General features: G+C 37.5%; 1 non-coding gene and 1 pseudogene across 1 annotated transcript; one reads left to right on the top strand and one right to left on the bottom strand.

Moving 5' to 3' along the window:
• The first annotated feature begins 458 nt into the window (after window positions 1-458).
• Window positions 459-565, top strand: LOC113599635 (U6 spliceosomal RNA). Its single transcript, XR_003420554.1, has one exon. It is a non-coding gene; the product is annotated as a U6 spliceosomal RNA (small nuclear RNA).
• Window positions 566-2,691: 2,126 nt separating this feature from the next.
• LOC106982691 (nucleosome assembly protein 1-like 4) lies at window positions 2,692-11,424 on the bottom strand (annotated as a pseudogene).
• Window positions 11,425-12,431: the final 1,007 nt, after the last annotated feature.

Here is a 12,431-nt window from a genome sequence, read left to right as displayed (position 1 = left end):
AACAGAAAAAGGAATTTATTAAGAGATTAGACCTCGCAGTATTCTGGGAGTTGGTGGTGCTGAGAGCTGTATTTGAAAACAGGAAACAAAGTTTTACTACTTTAAGAGTAAATTCAGGGACACCTGGGTGGCTCAGTCGGTTAAGTGGCCGGCTCTTGGTTTCAGCTCATGTCATGATCTCACAGTTCATGAGTTCAAGCCCTGCATCAGGCTCTGTGCTGACAATGCAGAGTCTAGTTGGGATTCTCTCCTCTCCCTCTCTTTAAGCCCTCACCCCCACCCCATTCGCTCTCTCTTAAAATAAATAAACTGTTTTTAAAATATAGTTTAAAAAAAAAGAGTAAATTCAGCCATTCCAGGTTAAATTCAACCAATTTAGAATTTGTCATCTCTGCTTTTCTCAGAGAAATAGCATATAAGTTCCCAAAGAAGGGTCATCATAAGAAGCAGGAGTAGGAATGCTTGCTTCGGCAGCACGTATACTAAAACTGGAACCATACAGAGAAGACTCGCCTGGCCCCTGCCCAAAGATGACACACAAATGCATGAGGCCTTCCATATTTTTATCCTGTTATATGCCCTGTGTCTGTTTTCCAATAAAAATAAATAAATAAAAAAGAAAGAAAAGAAACTGAAGGAAAAATAAAAAGAAGCAAGGGTGGGAAGTAGGAGCTCAGAGGTGAAGGGAAGGTAGCTGATTCTCCCCTATAGATCCTGGGTCCTACACTCTGCTGCCATCTAGTGAGATTCCAGTCCCAGTCAATGCTCAGATGTGTCTTCAGTCCACACTGGCATTCGCTGAGGCAGCCAACTTCCCACCTGGTCTTTGATTTTATGGTCCACACTTCTTTCCTCTGTAGTGTCCCTCATCAAGGATATGAGACTTTCTCAGATCTATCAAGTCTCTCTCTCTCTCTCTCCCCCTGTCACAGCTAACAGCTGTCCTCCTTAAGAATATGGAGAAAAATTAGCACACTATGCCACCCCAGTACCACGAGAGTTCCATTAAACCCTCTGCCCCTAACTCTATTTTATGGCATTCCTGACATGGTGGCATGGGGACTCCATGATACTGAGAAGTGGCCTTCTTGTGTGACTCCAGGCAGAAGTGAGAGAGAAAACACTCATACTTCCCGGGGAGTCCATCCTCCCTCCTTCTCAGAGACCTTTTCAGAGACCTTCACACCCGTCCAGCATTACCATTATCTCCTCAACCCATCTCCTTTTTCTAGCCCACAGAAGGTTCATCATTCCTGTTTTGACTGGGTTTATTTTCATTTGTGCGGGATTTATATTTTACAACTTTAATAAAATATTTTAAATATTTCATACACATTGAAAACCCTACAGTACATTACAAATGTGTGTAAGGCAAGGCATTCTCTACATGCCCGGTGATAATGCTGATGTTCTACTAGTGCCCTGCCAACAGACTGCTGCCATACATTTGAACATTCGGCACGTCAATCGAGAAACAGATTGTACCAAATCCAGGGCTTTCAAAGCAAAGTAAAATAGAGCGGTTGAGAGATGAAAGTATTACTGATAAAACAAGAATTTAAATTTATGGTTCAAAATGAGAAATTTATACTTTCTATTCTAAGCTTCTCAACACTAGTTGAGAAATAAAAAAAAAAAAACTAATAAAACCTGACTCTTGGTTGCAGCCCATTTAATTTTTAACTGCAAAATCCAGCCTGTATATTATGAAAACAATTCTTCTCCTTCAATAGCTATTGGCAAGAAGATGAAGATTTTCTGCACAGGCCCCTCACAATGATTAATAGACACCATTTCCTTCTGGACCAAGTTACCAGACCTTTGGTCACAAACATAACTTCATAAATCTTGAAGATAAGCAATAGCCTAAGTGAAAGTGCCTACAAACAAGATTTTAATATATATGAGGATGAACCCACAAAGAAGCACACAAAAGCCAGTGTACCCTCTTTCCCCCACTCACCCCATTCTCTGAAAAATTCAAACTGTGCAGTGTGAAAATGTAAGAAGAACATGAATTTACTCAACTTGGCTTGTCTGGCTGGTTAGCATAAATACACATATGAAGTGGTTTTTACATGAAGCAGGTTTTCGTTGCTGGAAAGAAAATGTGGAATTTTTCTAAAGAAACAAAGAATAAATTCTTTTGCTGGAGTGTTACAAAAGATTCTAAGAACCTCTGAACCACACTAGCATATTATCATCCCTATTTGTCTAGTGACCATTCCAACACTGCGGTCTCCCCTGCCATGCCCAACCTCAATGTGGCTTCTATTAGGTCCTCCCTCAGTGCAGGGCCTGAAAAGATCACCTATGTTGGTACCCAAGCCCCTAGAAAGTGCTGTAAGAGCTTTATTTCTATTTCTGATAACATTTGAGTGACAAGCAAACTTTTAAAAGGAGGAAGGAAGTTAAAATGAAAACCATTCACTCGTAAAGAAGTTATTTGTAAACACTGTCAATAAGAATTATTGTAGCAATGACTAAATCCCCGCCTACTGAGCCTGGTGCCCTGACATATCCATTACCTGTTCAAGCTTCACAGTAGTGTACTTGCTTCTTCCTGCTGCATGCATTCAGTGGGTTGGGTAGCTTTTTTTCTAGAAATGTATGAAAGATACACAGTCAAAAAATTACAATTAGGGTCAACTTCAGCATTTTCCAACTTTTCCTCCTTCCTCTTTCTATAACCTATTCTTCTCCTTTCTCACCTTCCTCAAACTTATCAGTATGTCTATGGCTTCCCCAGAAAAGTAATACACAGTATGTGGAACGATGTTTTCCAGAAGTGTCTAGTTTCAAAATCCAATGTTAATGTGAATTCTGAACCTTCGTCCAATGACTCTTCATCTCCAGATGCTATCTGTAGGCTGAAGAAGTTAATTTTAAAAAAAATGAATCACTCCAGAGTTGTTCAGTAATTGTTCTAACAGTGCCTAGACACCATGTTTCTGTTTTTCTGATTGTTTTAACTGTAACAATTTTCCTTTTTAGCAATTTTATAATCAGTATTACACCCAGCTGTCAACTATTTCAGGGCCTTTAAAACAAAAATGTTCTACCTTATCTGGGTCTGATTTTATCTTGTAAGTTTTTGTCAGAACTTTCTTGGTAAAGTAGTCACTGGGTTCAACATGGAAATCTAAAACAAGACACAGCGCAACCAGATCTGAAAATTCTACCCTGCAGGTTGTTCAAGATTTGTTCATCGTATTTCTGTGCTAATTCACTTACCTACCTAGAGGTTGGAGAATATATCTAGAGCAGGGAAACCAGAACTTTGAAATTCATTTGGGATCTGGGTTTCCTACTGTTGCTGCTTTTACTTCTGGTTTGACTTGTTTATTTTTCAGGACTGTTTTAGATTGTTTGAGCCACTATAACAAAATATCAGAGACTAGGTGAATTATATGAAACAAACATTTATTTCTTATAGTTCTGGAAGCCTCAAAGTCCAAGATCAGGATGCCACCACACTTGGGTTCTGGTGAGAGCCCTCTTCTGGGTTGTAGACTGCCAACTGCTCACTATGTTCTCACATGGTGAATGACTGCACTAGATCTCTGGAGTTTCTTTCATAAGAGTACTAATCCTATTTGAGTGCCCCCCTTCATGACCTCATCATCTCCCAAAGGCCCCAGCTTCTAATGCCATTAATTCAGGGTTTAAGATTTCAACATATAAATATTGAGAGGCCATAAACATTCAGACCATAGCAAGGACTCCAGCCAATTTATTCTCTACATCATTTTCACTGTTCCAGTCTACCTCTGCTTCTAGAAGTTCAACGTTACCACAGAAATTTTTTTCCCTTGCCAAGGAAAGATTGGGTTTAATGCTGCATACTTTATTTCTAAGTATAATTTCTTCATAGATCTTGGTTTCCAGATGAGCACATTTCACCTGAAGGTATCTCAGGGCATTGGTCTTCTTACTGCTTAGGTAGAGTTTCAATGTCGCTTAAAGGAATGAAAAGATGATTTTAAGTCGTTCTCAAAAAAAATCCCAAAACGTGAAGATCCTGCATCACCAGGATTTTCTAATTTACATTAGATTTTCTTTATTATCTTGCACTTTTAGCAGCTTCTAAGAAATCCAAAGGAACATCATTAGTTGTCAGAATGCTTTTAGCCCTCATGACTCTTCCAACAGGGCAGCGCCGTGGCTGTGCTCACTCTTTGGGCATGGCCGCCAGTGACATGCTCGTGTGCAAGGGAGAGATTTTAAACACCTATTTGTCACATTAACCTAGCTTATAGTCTCCCAAAATATAATTTATATATCCATGAGAGGTGCTTTTTTTTCACTTAAAAGCAATAATATTCATATGCATTTAATCATGTGTACCTGTGTTCTGTTTTCAAGGGGCAATGGGGTTCTCAAAGGCCTCAAATCTAGTAGTACATGGGGAAGAATCCTGCACTTAAAAGGAATGATTTGGGTGGAAAGGGAGACATATGCAGTCATGCTTTACAGTATCATCCCACCATACGACCTACAGTCCGGTGTCCTTTGTCCACAAGGCAGTCCATGTTCCGACCCCTGCCAAGGATTCCATCCTTATATCCTGTCACTCCTAACCCTTCCCTTCATACATGTACAAACCTGTGCCCCTACAGTACATCATCTGCAGATCATCACACTCTAAGACCAGGATGTATTCTTGTTTTCTCTTCTCCACTAGAATCTTTAAGAGGAAGGTTGATAAAGTAAGTACCCCCTCTATCTAATAGTACATATAATAAGTACTCAGTAAATATAAATGAATTAATAAAACAAACGAACATTACTATCTCATACAGAATTACTATCTCATACAGGATTTATATTAATTATTGTTTTAAAATTTTTTAGTGTTTATTTATTTTTTGAGAGAGAGAGAGAGACAGAGTGAGAGCAGGGGAGGGGCAGAGAGAGAGGGAGACACAGAATCCAAAGCAGGCCCCAGGCTCTGAGCTGTCAGCACAGAGCCCAATGCAGGGCTTGAACCCACGAATCGTGAGATCATGAGACCACAACCGGAGCCGAAGTTGGATGCTCAACCAACTGAGCCACCCAGGCACCCCAGGATTTATTTTAATTATTGATTACTTACCTTACCTTGTCATTTGACAAATAGATGTCTGCTCACTTCCACCATGGCCACTGTCCAGCCTCCACTTCTATTATCACCACTTAATTGTGGGGTCTTTGGGGACAAGAAAACATGTCATTAGCTAGTGTCCTCTGAAGCACATATCACACTGCCTGGCACAAAATTAGTATTTTAACTGCACTCACAGTATTATCTCAAGCTTGCTTTTACACTTTGTATGTCACTAAATGGACACCACTTGTATCTTCCATAACAGGCTTTAAAATGCATTTTACAGTCTTCTCACTTTATCTCCTAAGATATATTGCAAATGGAAGTCACTGTGAGTGATTCAACACTTATCATCAAGATATTATGAAGATTTCAAAATGCTTTAAAATTGATTCAGCAGTTAAATATTTCTCCATTGCTCCTTGGAGAGGCTCTAAAAGTCTTCCTCTTTTCCTTCTCCCTGTGACTTTATTTTCTTTTGATTTCTAAACATGTTTTCAGGACATTAAAACAAACCACTGAGAAAAATCTATGAGGCAGTTTAAATGAATTGGAATTTGTAAGAACTTTCCTTTTAAATCTGGGACCTCTAGGGACTAGTAAAGGCAACATTTTGCTCTTGGAATTAAATTCACTCTGTCTTTTTCTTTAGAAGCAATAGAGATTCCAGTATCATGGTTCATTATTTCAGCTTCCATAAGAGTTTAAATACATCTGAAAAGGTGGCTAGCTTTGTGAGGAATGAGATATGAAGAACTAGGAAATCCATGACATACAGTTGGAGTTGAAGATACAAATTAAAGATAGAAATCTGATAGTCAGATAACACCCTTTTGGAAAACTACTAGAATTTAGTCAGTGATGGGGTTCAGTGTTATATTAAAAACATAATTCTTGGGGTAACTGGGTGGCCCAGTTGGTTGAGCATCCAACTCTTGGTTTTGGCTCAGGCTATGACCTCACAATTCATGAGGTCAAGCCCTGAGTTGGGCTTTGTGCTGATAGTGTGGAGTCTGCTTGGGATTCTCTCTCTCTCCCTCTCTCTCTGCCCCTCTCCCACTCACTCTCTCTCTCTCTCTCTCAAAATAAATAAATAAACTTTTTAAAAATGAAGACATAATGCTTGCACAAAGGTCAAAAACTACTGTTCTTTGTTTTTTGTCCTCTCCTCCAATCTTGTCAATTTCCTCACATGGCATTTGGGTTCATCACCAAAATATACCATGACGTGGATAGGCTTCCAGAACCTTCTAACTACCAGCAGTGGCAATGAGATATTCGACTTGAAAGTACCCCCAAGAAATCAAATAACTTTAATTTGTTACTAAGGACTTCAGATTCTTAATATATAATAGCATTTCAATACTCTATGCAAGAGCTATATCAGAAATTTAGTGTAGATATTTTGTTTTTTGAAGTAAAAAAAAAAAAGTTAAATAAGAAGATGTGAGGAACAAAATCAACTTTAATTTATCATGTTGTAGGGTTGAGGGATGAGTGAATAGATGATGGGAATTAAGGAATGCGCTTGCTGTGACAAGCACTGGGTGTTGTACGGAAGTGTTGAATCACTATGCTGTAAGTTGAAACTAACAAAACACTGTACACAAACTACCTGAAATTAAAATAAAAACTTAAACAAAATAAGTTTACAAACACTTAGAAAAAAACTTACTGTGTCCTAAAGAAAAAATTACCACTGTATAATAAAAGTTACACCTCCCTCTTCTTTTACAACCAAGTCACATCTCACTAATAGGAATTTGATATTCAAACAATGTGAAAAATCAGATTGTCAAATTTTGTTGAAGAAGTAAGCACTGAAAACGTAGCTGAGGGGCACCTGGGTGGCTGAGTTGGTTGAGTGCCTGACTTTGGCTCAGGTCATGGTCTCTCGGTTTGTGAGTTCGAGCCCCACTTCAGGCTCTGTGCTGACAGCTCCAAGCCCAGAGCCTGCTTTGGATTCTGTGTCTCCCTCTCTTGTTGCCCCTCTCCCACTCACGCTCTCTCTCTCAAAATAATAAACATTTAAAAAAAAAAAAAAGAAAGAAAACGTAGCTGAGCCTTTTGGATTCAACTAAAGTGAAAAGTTCTACTGCTTTATTTTATTTATCAAAAAATCATATATTAGACCTTATTTGGGAATTACCTCTCAAGTTAAGCAAACGTAAAACTTGTAACACAAACACAGAAGAACTTTTATGAAAGGATTCCAGCAGAAGCAGGAAGACATTGGTACCATTACTTAACTAAAAGAAAAAGGAAGTTGCAAGTTTTCAAGCCAAATGTTTGTGGCACCCAATGTTTGAAGCTAGAGTAAACTTCTTTGTCCACCAGAGTGGACAAAGTTACTCCCAAAGACTCAAGTGAATCACAGCAACACAGACATCCGAGCAATATCCTTCTGGGAGATAAAAGGAATAAAAGAAAGCAAATACTAAACTTATATCATTATTTCCAAAGGAAAAATGTGTAAAGAAGTTGCTGCAACTGGTTTTCTGGTTTGTTGTTGTTGGTTTGGTTTTTGGGAGTGGAAAATGCAACCTCATCTTTGGGATCCAGTTTCCTTCAAGCACAGAGTAATGTATGTTGTGTTCCAAATTTGCAAAGTCCTGGTGTAAATATTAAGAATCTTAAGGAATATTCACTGCTTTGTATCCCCTTTGATTTTTGTTATTTCTATTATGTATCATCAGAAAAAAATAATAAAGTTTATCATTCCATAAAACTAACTTATTAGAGGTAATAGTCACAAAAGATTATAAAATTAACTTTCTCTGAAGTAGATCATTAATTTTTACAACAATCAATTAAAACTGGTGCTGAAATACACACGACATTCGGGAGGACTTGGATCAAGCCTGAAACAGCACTTTAAGACCCAAGAACTGAGAAGTCTGCGAACTCAAAATGAGTGACAGTGAGCATCAAATGACACATTTATGCACCTCTTGAATCTCTGATAGTCTAGTTATCTATGTTCCCTTTAATGACACTTATCACTAAAGTTTCTGTACATAAGAACCTGAAAGATATAATTGTGTGATTTTTATAAATATTCAATTAATGTGTATTTCATAATTTTGAAATTTTTGTGACCAAATAAGGACTCTTATCTTGCAACAATTGTTTGGTCTACCCTTTTCTTTCTTTAAGAATACAATACCAGCTTGCTTTAAAAAAGAAAAAAAAAAAAAGCACCGTCATGGAATGAAAACACCAAAAAAGAAACACTTTTGGAGGTTGGTATAACAGAATAGAAATTCTTAATATTAGAGATTAGAAATTCTCTCAATTTATCATTTTTCTCCTCTTATTCACAGGAAAAAATCCTCAATCCCAAGAACCAGTTTTAGTTTATCAAGTAGATAAACAAAAGAATCCATAATTTATAATGTAAGAATGATAATAAATTAGAATGCCATCATGTATATTCCCTGTGGCATTTTTTTATCTAGCAGCTGTCTCCTCTGTCTCTGCTAATTCTCAAAAACAACTAAACCTAGATAGTCCTCTTATAAATTGTGATATATTTCTGGGAACATTAGAAAATCCTCAGCTACACTGCAATTGTGTCACACTATATATAGTAAGAAAATTATTACATTTTTGTTAACTTCCTGGTAACTGTTGGAATTAAGTCAGGCTTTTATGAAAAAGCACCAAAAAAACTTTTCTAATTATGGATTTGTCAATTGAGTAACTGATCATAAATTCTATTTTTTCCAGTATCCTATTAATTTTTTCTAAATAATAACCGTGTTGTTGGATAACAATAGAGGCATTTTGTAGTGCTTAGGAAAATGCCTGATGCAAAATAGACAGTTAATAAATATTTTTTTAATAAATGACAGAAAGGTACTCCTAATTTTATTATCTGCCTTCATGTCAACCAAAGTTGTATTTTCTTTGGTTACTGTAATACACAAATATAAAACGTTCCATCTGATATGAACCTAACCCTACCTTAAAATAATCTGAAACTTTAAATTTAGCCAGTGCAATTTATCCAGATCCACTATGTTCTTAGTGGACACAGACCATGCAGGGGAAAAAAAAAAAACAAAACAAAACTGGAGGGATATAACAGTCAGCCCCCTCCCCCTGCAGAGCATGCAAAATAGGAAGGACAACATGTACATTAATAACTATAAGACTAGGGAAAATATAAGCATCAGAAGACAAGGGAATATACAACAGTTTAGCAGGGACCTCAGAAAAGGTGTCATGGAAAAGGTGACATTTGAAATAAATTATGAAAAAAGGTCACAAGTCTTTGGCATATGACATTATGCCTTGGGATATCTCAAGCAAAGAAAGCACAATGTACTTTTTCAGGTCTATTCAAGGAACTATGACTAACCCACTTGTACTGGAACAAATGGTCAATGTAGGAATAAAGAACAAGAGGAGCCTGAAAGTTGATGTTCAGCTTGGGGCTGGGGAGTCTATACTTACTGTAGTAGGTAATGGTTTAGGGTTTGTATCAGACAGAGTCTAAAGCAAATAGCACATTCCAGTGGTATCAATGGGTACAGTGGGATGAAGACAATATTTACAAAGGGTGTGGGCTGAGTAAGGGACACCCACAAGGAATGGGAACAACATCCTGCCACAACAGCACGGTCAGCAGCACTAGTCCCAAAGGGGGAAGTGGAAGGAAATATTACTAGAACCTGCAGAGAGAAACTATAACCATAAGAAAATGCCTCCTGACACGAAGCAAGACCTTCTGTGGTGGTGGGCAAGCAACCTATAGCTGAGCAAGGAGAAAACCAGAGGAATAAATACCCTAACTTCCTGTTTGCTCCTTCCAATCTGCTCCTAGTGCCCCCTACTGGCCAAACCCAAATGGAAGCCAGAGGCAAGAAATCTCACTGATGCAGTCTAAATAGGTCCTCCTCCCAGGGCAGAGAAGGGAATGGATCTGGAAGGGCAGAAGGGAAATATCCAGCACAAAGTTTCTAAGCATAACTCCTCTTAGAAAAATTAATCCAACAGTACTGGTATTAACCCAATAGAATCAATGGATGTGCAGATTAAGAAACTAAGAATATAATAGAGAAGACTAGTAAGGACAGTCAGAAATTGGGCCATGGCAGTGGAAAGAGAAGTGAAAAATTGTCTCTGAGAAATATTACGGTGATAGAATTGGGGGCTTCTAAAGGATTAAATGTATGGGGAAAGGAAAATTAGAGGGTCAAAATTTTCAATCTCAGTTCTTGGGAGAACAGGCCATTGTTAGAAACATAAAAATTAAGTGCTGGATTTTAGAGTAAAATAGGTAGAGTTACTAAGTCCTTCTCATGGGAATGGGGTAAACAGGAGAATGTGTGCTAAGAGTAGTATCTTAGAAATCAGGCCCAACCCAGGGTCATGTCAAAAAGCACAAGAGAAAGAATCCAAATCAATTTTGGGCCTAATATCATATACCCTTCATGAAAAAGTTGCTTTAAAAACTAATACTGCTGGAGTGCCTGGGTGGCTCAGTCAGTTAAGTGACCAACTCTTGATTTTGGTTCAGGTCAAGATCTCACAGTTCGTGGGATTGGGCCCCGTGTGGGGCTCTGCACTGACAGGATGGAGCCTGCTTGGGATTCTCTCTCTCCCTCTCTCTCTGTCCCTCTCATGATCGTGCTCTCTCTCAAAATAAATAAACTTAAAAATAAAAATGAATACTGCTGATTCCTCTCCCAAAAAATATTCCAAAAACCATGTAAATGGGAGGACAAGTGGGAAGTACTAACATAGAATGAAAGGCAAACAACTGTACTGATTGTGGTTATAAAACAGATGGCACAGTCAAAACTCTTGAAAGGCTGCATAAAGTAAAATCAGCAATTTGGCAATAAAACAAATAAAAATCCAAGAAAATACCAACCAAAGCAAAGAGTAGAAGGACGAGAAGAAACATGACTGTCAGCAATTAAAACAGTGTGGTAGTGTCACAGGACTAAGCAAATAGATGAAGAGAAAAGAATGATGCATCTGGAAAAGGTATGTGTGCATATAAGAATTGGAACATGATTAAAATCTATTTAAATTAGGGAAAGGGAATATGGATTACTTGATAAATTGTTTGGAAACAGCCAATCTTTAAGAAAAGATGCACATGAGATTTGGTATCATTTAGGAATGACGTCATGTGCAAGTAGCCAAAATCCCAACTAACAGTTGCTTAAATAAATTAGGCAGGGGGTGGTTACATGGTTGGCCAACAAGAACTCTGGGGATAGGCATTTCAGAACTGACAATGACTTAACAATATCACCAAGAACCAGGTTGTTTCTCTTGCCCACTCCACCATCACTACTCTGCTGGCTTTTGTTTTCATCCATGTTGGCTGAACCTCATGACCTCAGGCCTGTATCCCAGGCAAGCAGAAAGGGGAAAGGCAAAGAGCAAAATGGCCATACCAGTCACACATGCACCCAAATCTTACTGTTGGTGATATCTGTAACTGGAAGATTTTATGATTGGTTTCTTTGCTTAATCTGAATCTTTCCAAATGATCATGCATTGAATTTTGCCAGAAATTCATGAACCTGTTACCATTTTGCAGAAAGATTAATTAATCAAGGAAATCATAAACTTCTTCCTAATTCAGCAAGCTTCCACTGCTCTGTGATTCTCGGTATTTTGATTCATCTTAAATTTTATTTTTAGCATAGACCATTTACTAGATTTCTTCTTCTGGAAAATGAGCTGCAGTGAAAATTTACTTTTATGTACCAAACCCTTGGGAGCACAAAAATTATAGGTTGTCTTAGCAATAATGCTGAGTCTCTAAGAACTTTATTTAATGCATTTAGATAAGCTGTGTATTTCCAAGTATCTAATTGCAACTTTTAAAAATCATTCCCAGCATGATCTTCCCAGAAGGGGAAGATCTGGGAATGAGAAGAGAAAAATCAACCTACAATGAACTTTTCAATACTTCTCTCCATTTTCCTATTTTGTTTAAATATTCTGTTCTGCCATAGAATATTTCATATGCCATAGAATATAGAAATATAAATTTATTTTTACCACACAGATTAATATAATTTTTAAGAATCCAATAATATCATATAGTACCAAAAAGATTGCTAGAATTTGGAAAGAACAGAAATGTCTGTGCTTGAATTAGAAATAAACTCTCACTGTCCCCTAAACTAAAATGGTTCTTGTGATTAACTTACATGATATACTGAGGATTTAAATCAGGTTAATTATCTCATATGTGTAGGTTAATCATACTAACATTGGTGGCAGGAAAGCAGTTAAAGTCCAAAAGAAGAAAATGGTATTTAATTTGGGGTGACAGATTTTTCTTTCTTCCTGATCTTCAAATAACTCAAGAAAA

The sequence above is a fragment of the Acinonyx jubatus genome, chromosome C1 (assembly GCF_027475565.1).
Source record: "Acinonyx jubatus isolate Ajub_Pintada_27869175 chromosome C1, VMU_Ajub_asm_v1.0, whole genome shotgun sequence".
In the NCBI taxonomy this organism is placed as follows: domain Eukaryota; kingdom Metazoa; phylum Chordata; class Mammalia; order Carnivora; family Felidae; genus Acinonyx; species Acinonyx jubatus.
This window is presented reverse-complemented; position numbering and strand designations above follow the sequence as displayed.